General features: G+C 38.2%; 1 long non-coding RNA gene across 1 annotated transcript in view; it reads right to left on the bottom strand.

Moving 5' to 3' along the window:
* Nucleotides 1-16129, bottom strand: part of LOC111185548 (uncharacterized) — a 519315-nt gene that overhangs the window by 215946 nt on the left and 287240 nt on the right. Inside the window, exon 3 of the long non-coding RNA XR_002647573.2 lies at nucleotides 3785-3889. This is a non-coding gene — a long non-coding RNA (uncharacterized LOC111185548). The remainder of the gene's footprint in view (nucleotides 1-3784; nucleotides 3890-16129) is intronic.

The raw sequence follows: 16129 nt of genomic DNA, 5'->3' as shown, positions 1-16129 counted from the left end.
TGAGTTTAAGCCTACTTGTCATTCCTGGGTCAAAGGGTGTTTAGTGGATAGAAAGAATCAAAGCAGCAGAGGAAATCCAATTGTCCCATTTAAACAATGCTACTTTCTTTAAGGCATACTCATGTTTCATTTCTTTTCCTTTTTTAGTATAAGAGAAATGTTCTTTAACCAAGAACTCAGTGGAGCAACAGTGCCACCCAATGGCTTGTTAGGTTAGTTTTGCATTTAACTGTTACCATTTTAACAGAGAAACTGTCTCCCACAGATAAAAATGGGAACTGGAATTGGCTATTAGTTGCTTAAGCTGCTATTCACCGTTTTTCGAAATGATACATACACAGAAGGTAGGAGGCATCCTGAGAAATGGAATTGTCTTATAACAGAACCCTCATCACGTTTCCACTATCAAATCAAACAGCTCAACACAAAGAAAGGCTCCATATGAATTTATAAATGAACAGGACGGATTTTCACCTCTCATTTATAAGTGGGTGGAATGGACAACAGTCGCCCAACACCTCCATGCCCCACCTCCAGGTGAGCGTGGCTCTTTTTTCCCTATTTTCTCAGAAATCAGTGTGCTAAATTCACCCTACAAGAAATGTTAGAGTAGGTATATGTATTGCAGCATTTTATAAGCAAAAAAGGAGTATAAAGGCTATGACAAGTATTATAAATAGAACTATTATTTAGTTTAAAAGCAAGCAGCATTTATATTTCACAATCGGAGAGCACTCAAGCTTTGAGATTCAAGTAAGCAAAATAATTCTGAGCTTTTTGCACTGTGAAATCGAAGCTCTAACTCTATTAATAGAAGAGGTGAGTAATAGATTTCCCTGGTTGGATGGTGGTGGGTTTTTATTACCCAATCTTCGTGATCTGCATAGCTCACCAAACACTTCCAAAGTGAGGTGACAGGGACTTTCCAGGCACTGAGATTACATATTGTTAGTGGTGGCGTTTTTCTCCCTTGGAGGGACTTATTTGAAGATCTACAGATATCCCCAAAGGACTGGAGAGCCCAAGGAAAGGAAGAAGTCGGCTCTTCTTTTTAACTTCCAATCAATCAGGGTGCTCATAAAGTCTTTTTTTTTTTTTTTAAACTACATTGGTGTTTTTTTAAAAAATATTCCAACAGTCAAACAGAATGAGTGGGTCCTGGGTTCTGATTTTTTTTTTTTTTTTTTTTTTACGGTACGCGGGCCTCTCACTGTTGTGGCCTCTCCCGTTGCAGAGCACAGGCTCCAGATGCACAGCCTCAGCAGCCATGGCTCACGGGCCCAGCCGCTCCGCGGCCATGTGGGATCTTCCCGGACCGGGTCACGAACCCGTGTCCCCTGCATCAGCAGGCGGACTCTCCACCACTGCGCCACCAGGGAAGCCCAGTTCTGATCTTTTTAATGCATAAAGAGGTGACACACAAATATGTATTACTGTTTACTAGTGACTGCTATGATTAATCATTTTTGAAGAAAAATAAAATTCCCAACCTGGCATCCATTTGTGGTCAAAGGCTTTTTGTCCAGAACTTCTTTATTCAACCTTTGTTCTCTTATTTCACTTAGTTTTTGTTTCAGTGACTTAGGCTGTATTTTGCCAATAAATATGATTAACTGGAAAAAGACTCTAGCTTTGAAAATGAAATGTATAGGCTGAACAGAGGCACAGAGGAAATATTTTATGCTAAGACTAAACATATGCCCCGAGTGAATCTGAGAAGACTATTCAGTTAGGTTCATGCTTCTTCATCGTGTCAGTAGGTAGGAAGTTCAATTAGAAGAAGTTCCACGGGTTACTTTGATATTTTTTTAAAATAATCATAATTTGTTCTTAGAGTGCTGAAACTGTATGAAACTAGTTCAACGAGAAGCAGGGAAACGTGAGCTGTCGGTGTGTGAGATTTTAGATCAGTGAACTTAACACTTTAATCCCAGTTCAGCCACAAATTACGTGGATTTGAGTCAATTACTTAAAGCCTGTGAGCCTCAATTTCCAAATCTGTTACATGGAAACACCAAAAGCACAAACCCATAATACTGTTATGAGGATACATGAGTATTGTCTATGGTGAAAGAATAGAATATTAAGAAACTCTCCAGCCCTCCAACGTAACTGGAGTGGCAAGAGATATGAGAAGAAAGGAAGACTCAAGTTAGAAAGTGACTTGTATCCTAGAAAGTAGTCTCAGAAGAAAGCCAGAGGCAAAGAAGGAAGATGAGGAAGATTGCGGGCTCCTGGGTCAAACCACCTACGTTTTAATACAATTTCACCACTTCCCAGCATCATAATCACACATCTCCAAATCTTGGTTTTCTCATCTGTAAGATGGGAACAGTAATAGTACTGCCGCATAAACGATACAGGATACACCGAGGAAAGACACAAATAGCTCTTACATACTGCGTAGATCAGAATAAGCATTAACTAAGCAGGAACCAGAAGCAGAATTTATCTCCACTGTGGTTAAGGTGATAGCATATATGCTTGTGCCTGTGCTTATTTTCACTGAGCGAGGCAGAGCTTAGTAACTGTCACACCACGCAAAGTTAAATCAGCTTTGTGGAAGACAGAACAAGTGGGACCATGACCTGCGGAATCCATAGTAAATTACTGAAATTCATAATGCTCTTTTTAACCTAGCATTCTTCACGATAAATGCTGTTAGGTTCATACCCTTACCAGGTAGGTAGTATGGGGGAGGGAGACAAGCTCTGCTTTTAAGGAGGAGGAATTCTAGTTCAGGAGACAGAACCTTCACACAGTAAATGTCAAGTGAGGGGAACCCATAACCAACACTTAGACAGATGCTTTTGCACAGCAGGAAAGACTCTCAGCCAGACCATCTGGGTTTGATTACCGGCATTGCCAAGTGGTGCCACTTAGGAGCTGTGTGACCTTAGGAAAGTTACCTAACTCTATTAATTTACTGTTGATATCTATGAACGAAGGTAACAATAATACTTACCTAATTGACTTGTGCAGAATTAAAGAGTTAAAATACATAAGGGACCTGGAGCATATTTTGTGTTAAATAACTATTTACTAATATGCCTACTTCCACTACTAGGAATAAAGTTTCACTAATAAAGGCATATTTGGAGCCAGATGTGTTTCAGAACTTTTCTGATGTTAGAATGATAGCATGGTATGAACACCATATATTACACAATCCTTCCAGTGAATATAGGACAGCCCCTATATTCAAAATATTAATATTTCTGTAATATGAATTTTCACAACTGTTAGCTAAATAAAGACCTATAAAGAGACTCATGTCCAGCAAAGTCAGATTTTGCTGATAAATGAGTTCAGATCAGGCAAGATTTTTATCACCAGATGAGTTTTTAAAAGCTTTTAGCTTCCAGAGCTTTTTGAATTTTGCCTTTGTGGATCTGTTCAACTATGAACATTAGAGATTGGGAAGGCTTCAGAGAGGGGCATTTTTTCCTGGTTGCTAAAGAAGAGTAGAGGAATTGCAAGCAAAGGAGATTTGTGACAGACTCTCAGGTCGAAATGAGCAGAAGACCCTATGTAAGATAGAAGGGGCAGAGGGAGAGGTGAGGCTGGGGTCAAATCACCTGATCCCACCCCCTACAACTGTCAGAGATCACACAAGTACTGGTACAATAATAGTGAAGAGTGCCACATCTTTAGACTTAACGTATGTAGCCAGGGACTGTAAACCAACAGGTCTGGACATCCAGTGGTGGTCTTGCAGGTGTGTTTGCTCTGCTGACACAGTGTTTAGCTTTTGGAATGTGGATACTCCAGGAAGGGTACATACCTGCCACTTGCCACAGATGGTCCCATCACTCTCCACTGTCTTCACCCAGCTGGATTCTCTCACTTCTATCTCTCTGGTCTCTCCTGGCATTGGAATTGTTGACCCCTGGTTGGCAAATGAAAGAAAATGACTGTTTGAAATGAGTCCTGAGATTTCAAATGATCAATTACATGGTTGAATTCATCTTATGGTCTCTATATAGATTGTAGAGAGGTTCATGCCAGCTCTCTTGATTAGCAGTGGCTTTCCAAATGCTGCATTATGAAGACCTTTTAGGCTGCTGTCAGGCTCAGTGTTACAGGGGAGGAGAAGGAGAACATTAATCTGGCCTATGTTTTACATCACTTATTCTCAAAATATAATCCAGTGAGTAAAAGTAACATATTATATGATCTTTTCCTGTTCTCTCCAGTATGGTACTCACTAGCCACATATGGCCACTGAACACTGGAAATGTGACTAATCCAAGTTGAAATATGCTGTAAGCATAAAATACACACCAGATTTCAAAGGCTTTGTACAAAAAAAATGTAAAATACCCCATTAATAATGTTTAATATTGATTACATAGCATAATGATAATATTTTTATATATATTTGATAAAGTACATTATTAAAATTAAGTTTACCTGTTTTGGTTTTCTCTTTTTTTACTTTTTTAACATGGCTGCTCAAAAATTGGAAATCATATATATGTCTCGTATGATATTTCTATTGGATATCATTATTCTATATTATATATGTTAATGATGTAGTAATATTAAAAGTGATTTCTGACCCTCATTTCTATTATTTGGGCAATTTTAATGACCTAGAAACCCAATCAAATTATTATTTTAGCCAAAACCAAAAAATATTTCCTGTTAACTCTTTTAAAAATTTTTTTTGGCCACGCAGCACAGCATGTGGGATCTTAGGTCCCCGACCAGGGGTTGAACCTGTACCCCCTGCGCTGGAAGGGTGGAGTCAACCACTGGACCACCAGGGAAGTTCTTTCCTGTTAACTCTTGAGAGGAAAAAGATAAAAATTTCCAGCAGAGGCTCTCTTGAATTTCATCCCCCAATGAACTTTCCAAAGTTCCCTCCCCATCACACCCAACACCAAATGAGAATCACTGCTCTAGAACAGCTCAAGGGCCAAGTCCACCAGCCACATGCATATGTTTGCACACTGTCTATGATTCCCTTTGCACTAAAATGGCAGGGTTCACTGAGTGTGACAGGGAGGGTCCCCAAAGTCTAAATTACCCACGATTTTTTCCTTTACAGAAAAAGTTTACTGGCCCCTGCTCTAGAGTAACAATTCCAAATGAGCTTTTCTAAATTTATCCTCATAACAGACATTTAGATCAGTTTACAGATGCAAAAAAAATTGCTTAGGAAGAAGCTTGAATCATCAGTGTTACAAACCACTAATACACTCAGGAATAAAGCATTATTTTTCAGCTTCTAAAATTCTTCAAATTGTTTCTTGGAAACCATGCTTTGTAAAATGGGATCCTGGGGGCAATTAGTAGATTGAGGGTTATTTGAGGCTGAAATAAGGAAACAATAAAGGGGATTACTTCAGTTCGTTTGCTCTGCTAAAGATGCCATAGAACTTCATATTTTACTGACATGTTTCCAACTTAAGAATGGACATCTGAATTAATGGTAAATTACTGAGAACTTCCTTACATCGATCATACGTATCCTAAAATAAACTTTTGGCTGCTTAGCTAATAGATATTTTTCTAAGTTTCTATGAGAAATTGAGGATATTATTGATATATTATTACCTTTGTCGTAACATGCCATTTTTTTTTTCTCACAAGTTGAATCTAAATCTCCTGATTTTTACAACCCATTAGAGAAAGCTTCTGGTTTACGGTTCATCATACAAAAAAGTGCGTAGATCCTATGTTAAAACTGGCATTGTGGCTTAGAAAAATACCCTCTGGAGGCTGATAAAGCACTGTCTCACCCTTCTAAGACCTAGTTTTCATATTAAAGGTCGCATATGTTCATTTTCCAATTTTATTAGCTTTCTTCACAACTGGTTAAAAATGGAAAGAAAAGAAATTACAATTCTAATTGTGACTCTACTTAACTAGTTCAAACTGATTTAAGTATGAATATCTGAGAAGCCTGAAAACTCAACAGCCATTTAAAAGTCTATTTGAGCAGTAGATCACAATTCCTTAGAGAAATGGAAAGGTGCTTTAGAGTCTAATGCTTCCTTTTGAACTGTATATCACTTTTTCTATTTAGAATTCATTTGAATGCAGAGATCGAGTTAGGTTCTTTTCGTTGGAGACACTCCAAATATTTTTACAGTTATTTGAATACCATATTGACAAGCCCATTATATTTACTCGTCCTAAAACAAATAATTTCCACATATTCTAAGCTTTAAAACTCTTTAGTACAAATTATTAAAAGATTATAAAGTGTTTGTCTGCGTATTTTTAAAGGGAGGGATTTGTGACTTCTTAAAAAAGGAAAATATTTGAATAGCAGTTATAATTCTAGTATATTCACAAATCAGTCATTAAAATGCATAGAGCAGAGTTGTTGCAGCTGTATACAGCTTTTATTATTCAGACTGCTAAATGGGTGAAACATATATTTTAATTTAATGTGTAATGCACAACTCAGAAGGAACCAGAATGAATCTTCCTCCCCTCCCTTTCCTAAGGAGCAGCCAGAGATCCTTCAACGGGCTGGTGATAATTTCTCCTGGACAACAGCCAGCCAAGATTTATTGAATATGCTGGCATCTCTTCATAAAACACCGCAAGAGCTGGCAGAAGTTTAGTGAAAAAATCAGCCCGTAACATTTCTACTTTTATTCATATATTTTCGTGGAGAATTTAACTGCTAAGCCTTCAGCTCTGGTTACCAATTATGACCCAATGGGAACTTCAGCTCCTATAGAAAGTTAACAAAGAGGGGTCTTCCCATTTCATTATTATGAGAATAGAAGACTTGGGTTTGACAGTGGGGGGTCGGGAGGGTGCGCATTAAAGTCCTGACTAAAGGGAACTACAAAGAACCACCTCGATGTTACTGATAAAGGGGAGGAAAAGGTAAAGAAAGGGTGTTTATTCTCATTTAGTGACCGCAGAAGTCAGTGAAGGTATCTTTGAAAGCAAAATAAATCATATGATATGACTGTATTCAAAAGGTTGTGTTTCCTCTATTTTAAATAGGCCAGACTCTTGCCTGGAGGGCTCCTACCTGGAGAATACTATTGTCTAGTTAATGGTCAAACTTTCTCTCCAGCTAGTTGGACTGCCATCTTGAGCCTCCTCGCAAAATAAAGGCCCTCCCCTTATATTTTCAGAGCAAACAAAATCCCATTTATAGCTTCTCATAACTCTACAAATACTTGCAGTCTGTTTTATTTCTTTGCTGAAGTGTAAGGTTCTCTCAGATGCAATTTATTCCTTTCTTAAGGTCTCCAGCAAGCTCTCATTGGAGTTCTGTACTCTACTTCTAGAGCACAAATCTCAGTGGTAGTGCTTAACTAATTTATTGTGTTTAATCAGAGACTCTGAAAAATAATTTTCTTGTGTCTTTCCATGTCTAGAGATTTCTACTGGTGCTCAGTCTCTTAGAAAGGACAGCACTAAACTTCATGTCGGTTATGTTGGCTTTTGGATTTAGTCAATTCGTGACCGTATCAAGAGAGGATTGTATCTTTAGCATGCTGGGTAATTTCACCATAGAGAGGAACAAATTCGGGCAGAGAGTTTAACAGTCTTAAGAGACTCTGATCTTGACTTATTGAATTACTGAAGCAAACCATGACACACAATAGCCTTCAAATCTGTGAGACTCTCTGTGCTCTCTCAGCCTGCCACTGCTGTGTGGCAGGTGCCTGTCATGGTCTAAAGTCCTTTTCTTAACTTCAAGATGTCCAGATTGAACACAAAGGCACAGGCGTATCTCTTGCAATTTTTTTATCATTTTTAAGTAATCAGTAATATGGCCCTATCTCTCCTATGTGTAGACTGTTTTTGAGACATTCTCAGTACTTATTCATGTTTTATCCACTACTTTATAGAAGGGATTTGAGGTGTCCTTATAATAAGGGAGATAAGTCTCATGACTTTAATAAATATAAAAGGAATTCAGGACCATGGAGAGGTAGAACATGGAAATATGCTACCTCCTGGAGCATGTATAATCAAAACTGGCTTTAACACATGACTTGATGCTTCTTGCTGACAGTACAAAAGGAACACAAGCCATGATCCACATGGTTCCTTTCCCTCACTTCTAAAACATATTTATCCTTCTTATCCACATCTGTGTGACTTTGTAGCCCAATTGCCTTATTATACATTCAAAGTTCATCATTTCATCACATCAATTTTCATAAAAGAAAAGAAAATAGGAGAGGTCAGTATGAGTACTCTTACTAGCGTCTTAATTCATATTCCTTTGTATGTTAGAGAAAAATCGGATCCTAATCTCTTCCAAGACCATGCCTGACACCTGTGCTATTGGTTTTATTCTACTTCTGGAACCTTATTCATCAATTAGCTACTTGCTCTTGCATCCTAAATTCCTCTCATCTCTTTCCCTCTGTCTTTAAATATTACAAGTCTCTCCTAAAAGGAAAAGCTTCCTTCCATTCAGCCTAATTTTCAAGCCTACTAACCCCATCCCTTTGCCTCTTTGATTATCAAACTTCTTAAACGAATAGAGTATTCTCACAGACTGCTCATTCTTACTTCCTTAATCCTCTGGACTATTGTCAGAACTCCCTGACGTTTATCTGGAAAACCTTGTCGATGACTCCCTGTTTGCCCAACTCAAAACTTCCCCCTCTGTCCTCTTCAGTCCTCGTCTAATTTATACCTGGAATATCTCTCTTAGTTCCTGCTCCCAACCTCTCCTCTTGCTGATGCACTGTCTTTATTTCTATTAGAGTTAACTTTCTAAGCAAAAGTTGGATTATATCACTTGGAAAACTCAAGATCATCCTCAGCTACATTTTACCTCAACTCTGGACACTCCTTACATGCGCGCGCATGCACACACACACACACACACACACACGCACACACACACACACCCCTAAGACACACACCCAGACGTTGCTTTAGCCATTCAGAGATCATGCCACAGTGACACTGCTCTGTAAAGAATATCCTTCCTCAACTTCTCCACTTGGCAAACTCCTGTTCCTTGGTTCTCCCTGACCCTCTCTGTCCCACCCTGAGGAATTAATCCTGTGTATTACCAAGGTACCCAATTAGCCTGCATGACAGTTATTTGTTAATATGTCTCTCTCCTCCAAAATGTAAATTCATCTAAGAAAGAGAACTTGTCCTACTCCCCATTCAATCTCTGGTAATTCAGTCTGTAATAAATATTTAGCAAATTATCATGTTAGTCTAATATTACTATTCTGCTACTGACCCCAGATATATGCACACAGGCAAATTTATAATATAGATGACTTTGGTCACTCATTCCATCCCTATAGTATTGTCAACTATCCTTAGCTGATCAGAACTCATCACGGGCATGTTTTCACTATCTACAGCCTAACACTGAAACCTGGACTGGAAACGGCAATCCTAACATTTTAAGAATATCGCTATCAACATTTATTTATTGACCGTTTGATATTTGCAGTGCCCTGTGCTAAGCACTTTTCATCCTTTACTTCCTTTCCTCCTCAAAACAAGCCAAAAAGAGGGAGTGACACCAGCAAGGTGGTGGAATAGGAATGCCTTCACGGACAGATTCCATTTGTAAGAAATCCAGAAATGAGTTAAGAAGCTCCCATGCCTCAAATGAGCAAGAAACCAGCCACACTGAAGCTGGCAGGAAAATCTGAGACACCTTCTTTCCAAAATCCCTATCCCTAGCATAGCACCATGTGATTGGGACCAAAAACTCCATTTGTCAGTTTCTCCCAGGGGAGGGGAAAGGGTTCACTGTGCGTTCAATGCCCCAACTTTTATGGAACTACACAGACAACTGGCTTCCATGTAGCATCTCTCAGAGCACTGACGAACATGGCATACTATAGCCCCCTGGGGCCAGTGAGAACAGTGATAGTGGTTTGGGCTGGCAGTCATCATAGCCACTCCCCCTGGCTCAGCACAGGTTGAGCTGATGAAAAACCCAAGCTCCTAGCTTGTCCCCGAGGAGGGGAAGAGTTGGACAGAGCGTCCAATGACCCAACTTACCTGAAGGCTGCCTGAGGAATTGGCCTCAGTCTTGCTTATCTAAAAATACTGATGTGACCCAACAAAATCTAGATGCCCAAGGCCACTAAGAATAAAGCAGACTCGACAAGCACAAAGGTTTGAGAGACCCAGAATCTCTGGCCAGGCTGATGAGTGGGGGTCTTTTCTGTATGAAGCGAGTCCATGAAGATTAGGAGAAGTCGCTACTTGTCTAATGTGCAGATACCAATACAGACAGTGAAGAAAAATGAAATAACAGGGAAATCAGTTCAAACAGAGGAACAAGATAAATCTCCAGAACTGACCCTAAAGAAGCAGAAACTTGACAGAGAATTCAAAATAACTGTCATAAAGATCCTCACTGAGATCAGGAGGAAAATGCCAGAACAATATGAGAATTTCAACAAAGAGACAGAAAACTTACAGAAATCACCTACCTGAAGAATACAATAAACGAACTGAAAAATTCACCAGAGGAGCTAAACAGCAGACTAGATCAGGAAGGAGAGAGGATCCATAAACACTGGAAATTATTCAGTCAGAGGAATACATTGAAAAATATTAAAAAAGAATAAAGAAAGCCTCATGGACATCTGAGATACAATCAAATGGACCAATATACACATTGTGGGAGTCCCAGAAGGAAAAGAAGAGAGATAAAGAGGCAGAAAGTGTATTCAAGGAAATAGTGGCTGAAAGCTTCCCAAATCTGGGGAAGGAAATGGACATCCAAATGCAGGAAACCCAGAAGGTCCTAAATAAGAGTAACTAAGTCAAATGCCCATTGAGAAACATAAATTGTCAAAAGGCAAAGGCAAAGATAGAATTTTGAAAGCAATAAAAAGAGACGTGTGATGTACAAAGGAACCCACATAAGACTCTCAGTGGATTTCTCAGCAGAGAAGGGAGTAGAATGATATATTTAAAGTGCTGAAATAAAAACACTGCCAACCAGGAATACTATACCTGGAAAAACAGTCTTTCAAGAACGAAGATAAAGACTTTCTCAGAAAACAAAAGCTGAGGTAATTCATCACGACTAGACCTGCCTAACAAAAAATGCTAAAGTTCTTCTAGTAGAAAGAATGCTAAATAAGACACCAGCATAAGAAAGTATAAAACTCACTGATAAAGGTAAATATACATATAAATACAGAATACTGTATTACTGTAATGGTGGTGGGTAAATCACTTTTAATTCTAGTATAAAAATTAAAAGACAAAAGTATTAAAAATCACTATAACTAACAAATCTGTTAATGGATACACAGTACAAATAGATGTAAATACTAACATCAATAACAAGGTGTGTGGGGCAAGGGAGTAAAGGTGTTGAGTTTTTGCAAGCAATTGAAGTTATGAGCTTAAAATAGACTGTTATAACTATATGGCATTTTTATGTAAGCCCTATGGTAACCACAAAGAAAATACCTATAGAAATTTCACAAAAGAAAAAGGGACAGGAATAAAAGCCTATCAATACAAATTAAAAAATCAATGAAACACAAAGGAAGATAGCAAAAGAGGAAAGGAGGGACAAAAGAAATACAAAAATAAAACAAAACAGAAAACAAGGAACAAATTGGTGATAGTAAATCCTTCCCTATCAATAACTACTTGAACAGTAAATAGACTAAACTCCCCAATCAAAAGACAAAGAATGGTTGGATAGACTTTAAAACTTCAATTACATGCTGTCTACAATAAACTCACTTTAGATTTAAAGACACACACACATGGGCTGAATGTGAAGGGATGGGGAAAGATAATCCATGCAAACAAATGGCAACCAAAAGAGAGTAGGGTTGGCTATACTTACATCATACAAAATAGACTTTAAGTCAAAAACTATCAGAAGAGACAAAGAATGGTATTATATAATGATAAAAGGATCAATTCAACAGGAAAGCATAACAATTTTAAATATATATGCAACCAACATCAGAGCATCTAAACATAAAAAAGCAAACAGTGACACAACAGAAGGGAGAGAGAGCAATACAATAACAGTAGGAGACTTCAATACTTTACTTGCAATAATGGATAGAACAGCTAGGCAGAAAGTCAACAAAGAAACAGCAGACTTGAACAACACTACAGACCAAATGAATCTAACAGACATGTACAGAACATTTCTATCCATAGCAACAAAATTCATTCTTCTCAAGAAAACACAGGATAGATTACATGTGTGATACTGTGATATAAGAAATATATATTTTGGTCTTTGTCCAAAGTTCCTAGCATATAGCTACTAAACCCTTGTAATTTCCTATATAAGCGCTTATAGGGACATGAGTTTTGTTTCCAGTTCCTAGAATAGCTCCAAAGTAATAAAGGTGAAATGGGTATCTTTTGCTATTCATAACGAGTCCCTTTTAGTAACATCTGAGTTTATGTTAATGAGGTGTCTTTTGAAAACCCTCTAAGGACAGGGCCTTGTTGCCAGAGGCATCAACCATATGATTAAAGGATTGGAACTTTCTGCTCCACCCCCCAACCCTCAGGGAGGAGAATGAGGCTGGAGATTGAATTAATCACCTATGATCAATGATTTAATCAATCATGCCGACTTAACGAAGCTTCCATAAAAACCCCCCAAAGATGGGATTCAGATAGCTTTGGATTAGTGAACACATGGAGATGCTGGGATGGTGGCAGACCTGGAGAGATCATGGAAGCTCCTTCCCCCATATCCTGCCCTATGTATCTCTTCCACTTGCTATTCCTGAGTTACATCTTTTTATAATAAATGGGTAATGTACTAAAGTAAACAGTTTCCTAGGTTCTGTGAGCCACTCTAGAAAATTAATAAAACCTGAGGATAGGGTTGTGGGACTCTCCAATTTAGCTGACTGGTCCAATGCCCAGATAACAACTTGGACTTATGATTGGCATCTGAAATGGGAAGGGAGCAGGCTTGCGGGACTGCATCCTTAATCTGTGAGATCTGATGCTAACTCTAGGTAGACAGTGTCAGAAATGCGTTAAATTATAGGATACCCAGCTGGTATTATAGAATTGCTTGGTGTGAAAGCCTCCCCCCAAACACACACACACACACACACATTTGGAGTAGAGAGTAGTCTGTGAATAGACAGAGAACAGAGGAGTGGTTTTCCTGTACATCTTGGCGTCAGCATATGTACAGAACATTCCACCCTACAGCAGCAAAACATACATTCTTCTTAAGTGAGCACAGAACCTACTCCAGGATAGATCACAAGTTAAGCCACAACACAAATCTCAAATTTAAGAAGACTGAAATCATTCCAAACATCTCTTCCAAACACAATGGAAGTCCTGCAATATGCAAGATGTGGATAAACTTTGAAGACATCATGTTAAGTGAAACAGCCAACCACGGAAAGACAAATACTGCATGATTCCACTTATGTGAAGTATCTAAAATAGTCAAACTAATAGAAGCAGAGAGTAGAAGGTAGATACTAAGGGAGGAAAGGGGGAACTGGGGTGTTGCTAATAAACGGGCATAAAGTTTCACTTATGAAAGATGAGTAAGTTCTGGAGATCTGCTATACAACACTGTGCCTGTAGTTAACAATACCGTATTGTGCACTTAAAATTTGTTAAGAGGGTAGATCTCATAGTAAGTGTTCTTACCACAAGTTTTAAAAAAATTATATATATATATATATATATATATATATATATATATATATATATGGTAGGCATTGATATGGTCATTTTCGTATCAGGAACCTAAGGATTAGAGAGAATAAATACTTTGCCTAAGATTTCACAGCCATTAAGTGGCAGCATGAACTGTGTGCATTTACCTACTTGGCTAAAAAGGAAATGGTAACATCAGAAGACTGTTGTTTGTCTATTAATTTGTTTTGTTTTGTTTTTTAACATGAGCAAGTTAAAGTACTTTGGGGAGACAATGCCTCCTGTTTTCTGACATAAAGGGGTGAACCTTCACTCACAGTAAGGATAGCGGGGAAGGCAGTGCCTATGGAAAGGAAAAAATCTGAAAGCATCTCCGATCTTTATACACACTGTGTAGAGCTTTTCCTACTCGGCTTCTAGATGAAAGCCCTGAGACCAGATTTCATTTTTAAGTTTGTCTCTTTCTGACTCTGCTAATAAATTTAGTCTGTATCTTTTGTACAGTACCTAGTTTGGCGTCATGCTTGATTAATGTTTTCTTCTAACAAATAATAAAGTAGATAAATCATAACCTTGAGATTTAAGCTCCCTATCCCATCGTCTCTCCCCGCCAGCCTGATTGAAACCATGCTCATTATCTTCCTGCAATTAGTTCCTCACTCCTCAGGCTCATTCCGTTATCCCAGGGGATGAACCTCCTGGAAGGAGGACTTCACTGAAATGATTAGGTCACATTGCATTCACCAATTAAACAACAGTTAGCTATTGATTTCTACTGAGAAATGTAAATGACTAGCAGATCCTTTACAGAGAGAGCTGTTGTTCTAAGAGGTTACCATTTTATAGTTCTATTTCTAGAGAATTACGTGGCATTTTCTTAAGGTCAGATGGGATACCATAGTGCTAACTATTTAAGATGATAAAACTGTACCTTATCACCATTAGAGAGTGCTTTCAGAGCAATTGCTAAAGCTCATCATATAGATGCAAATATTAAACTTGTTCATATATGAGTAATGCAATGTTACAAAGAAAAGTACACCATAATCTCTTCACTATTTGCATTTCTTTAAGGCCTCACTAGAGCTTCCTCCCTCTCCCTCTCTCTCTTTTTATATCTCTCTTTAAATATATAGAGAGATAACCTATAACCCTTGGGATAACCTATCTATACATATGCATATATATGCATATGTATGTATGTATTCTGTATATGAACTTTCATGGACAAACATTCTATATTCTCAGGACTAAAACTGTCAAACCAATCTGCAGTGAAAATTATTTCTGAATAAACCATAGGAACATAGGTTGACGTTAATAATAAATGGCTATAATTAGTATGGCTGCATATATTGCCTCTCTCTCTCTGTCTTTTTCTGTCTCTCAATATATATAGTCCTAGTTTTCATAATATTGAAAATTGTTTTGTTTTGTTTTTTCTTTGCGGTATGCAGGCCTCTCACTGTTGTGGCCTCTCCCGTTGCAGAGCACAGGCTCCGGACGCGCAGGCTCAGCGGCCATGGCTCACGGGCCCAGCCGCTCCGCGGCATGTAGGATCTTCCCGGACCGGGGCAGGAACCCGCGTCCCCTGAATCGGCAGGCGGACTCTCAACCACTGCGCCACCAGGGAAGCCCGAAAATAGTTTTGAGTGTACTTGAAGCTCCAAGCAAATGGCACAAAACTGTAAATAAATGTGGTATACATAATACTGGCAGTATGTGAGGGCATTTAGGGTAGTAACATAGACAATTGTTTTTATAAGGGTATATATTTATTTCATGTATAATGATAAAATATACAAAGCACATAAATTCATCATTATATATATATATATATATATATATAAATGCTCAATATAAGTAAAAATTGAACTTAATTTAAGGAAATATTGTAGGTATAGAAAAAGTTGTGAAGGCAGTACAAAAATATCAGGGGTGGACACAGGGGTAGAAAACATTACATTTAGGAAGAGAAAGCACCAATAATAGTTAAAATGTATATGGCACTTGCTAAGTGCTATTTTGGGGGCTTTGTGTCCATTAATTTATTGAGTGCCTACAAATCTAAAAACAGAACATTGTCTTTATTTTCTAGACAAGGAAACTGAGGCACATTGAATTTAAATTACTGGCCCAAGGTCACACTTGAAATATGACTCCAGATTCCTTATTCCTGACTTCTGATTACACTCTTTCAAAAGGCTTTTAGTAATAGTCAAAGCACTGGGGAAGAACAATTTCTAAAAATCCAAAATTTAATGCCTAACGATAAAAAAAGAAGACAGGCAATAAGACATCAGAGGAGACATTTCTGGGTCCCCTGTGCTCCCTACATTCTTCTCCTAAGCTGGGCTTATTCCTTATTTGATCCAAACATTTAACAGATGGAACGATCCCCTAAGAGTCTTTTGGTCATTCTGTAATTTTCAGAGTCGGTTAGAAATACATTAGGGAAAACTACCCTTTGTGGAAAAACATTCTTTGTTCTCAGGACCAAAAGGGGTCTAATCAAACTATA

Source organism: Delphinapterus leucas, chromosome 3 (genome assembly GCF_059928025.1).
Source record: "Delphinapterus leucas isolate spDelLeu-1000000601 "Yukka" chromosome 3, BTC_Dleu_Yukka2, whole genome shotgun sequence".
Taxonomy (NCBI): Eukaryota; Metazoa; Chordata; class Mammalia; order Artiodactyla; family Monodontidae; genus Delphinapterus; species Delphinapterus leucas.
Note: the sequence above shows the minus strand (reverse complement) of the source record. Positions and strands in the feature narration are given on the sequence as shown.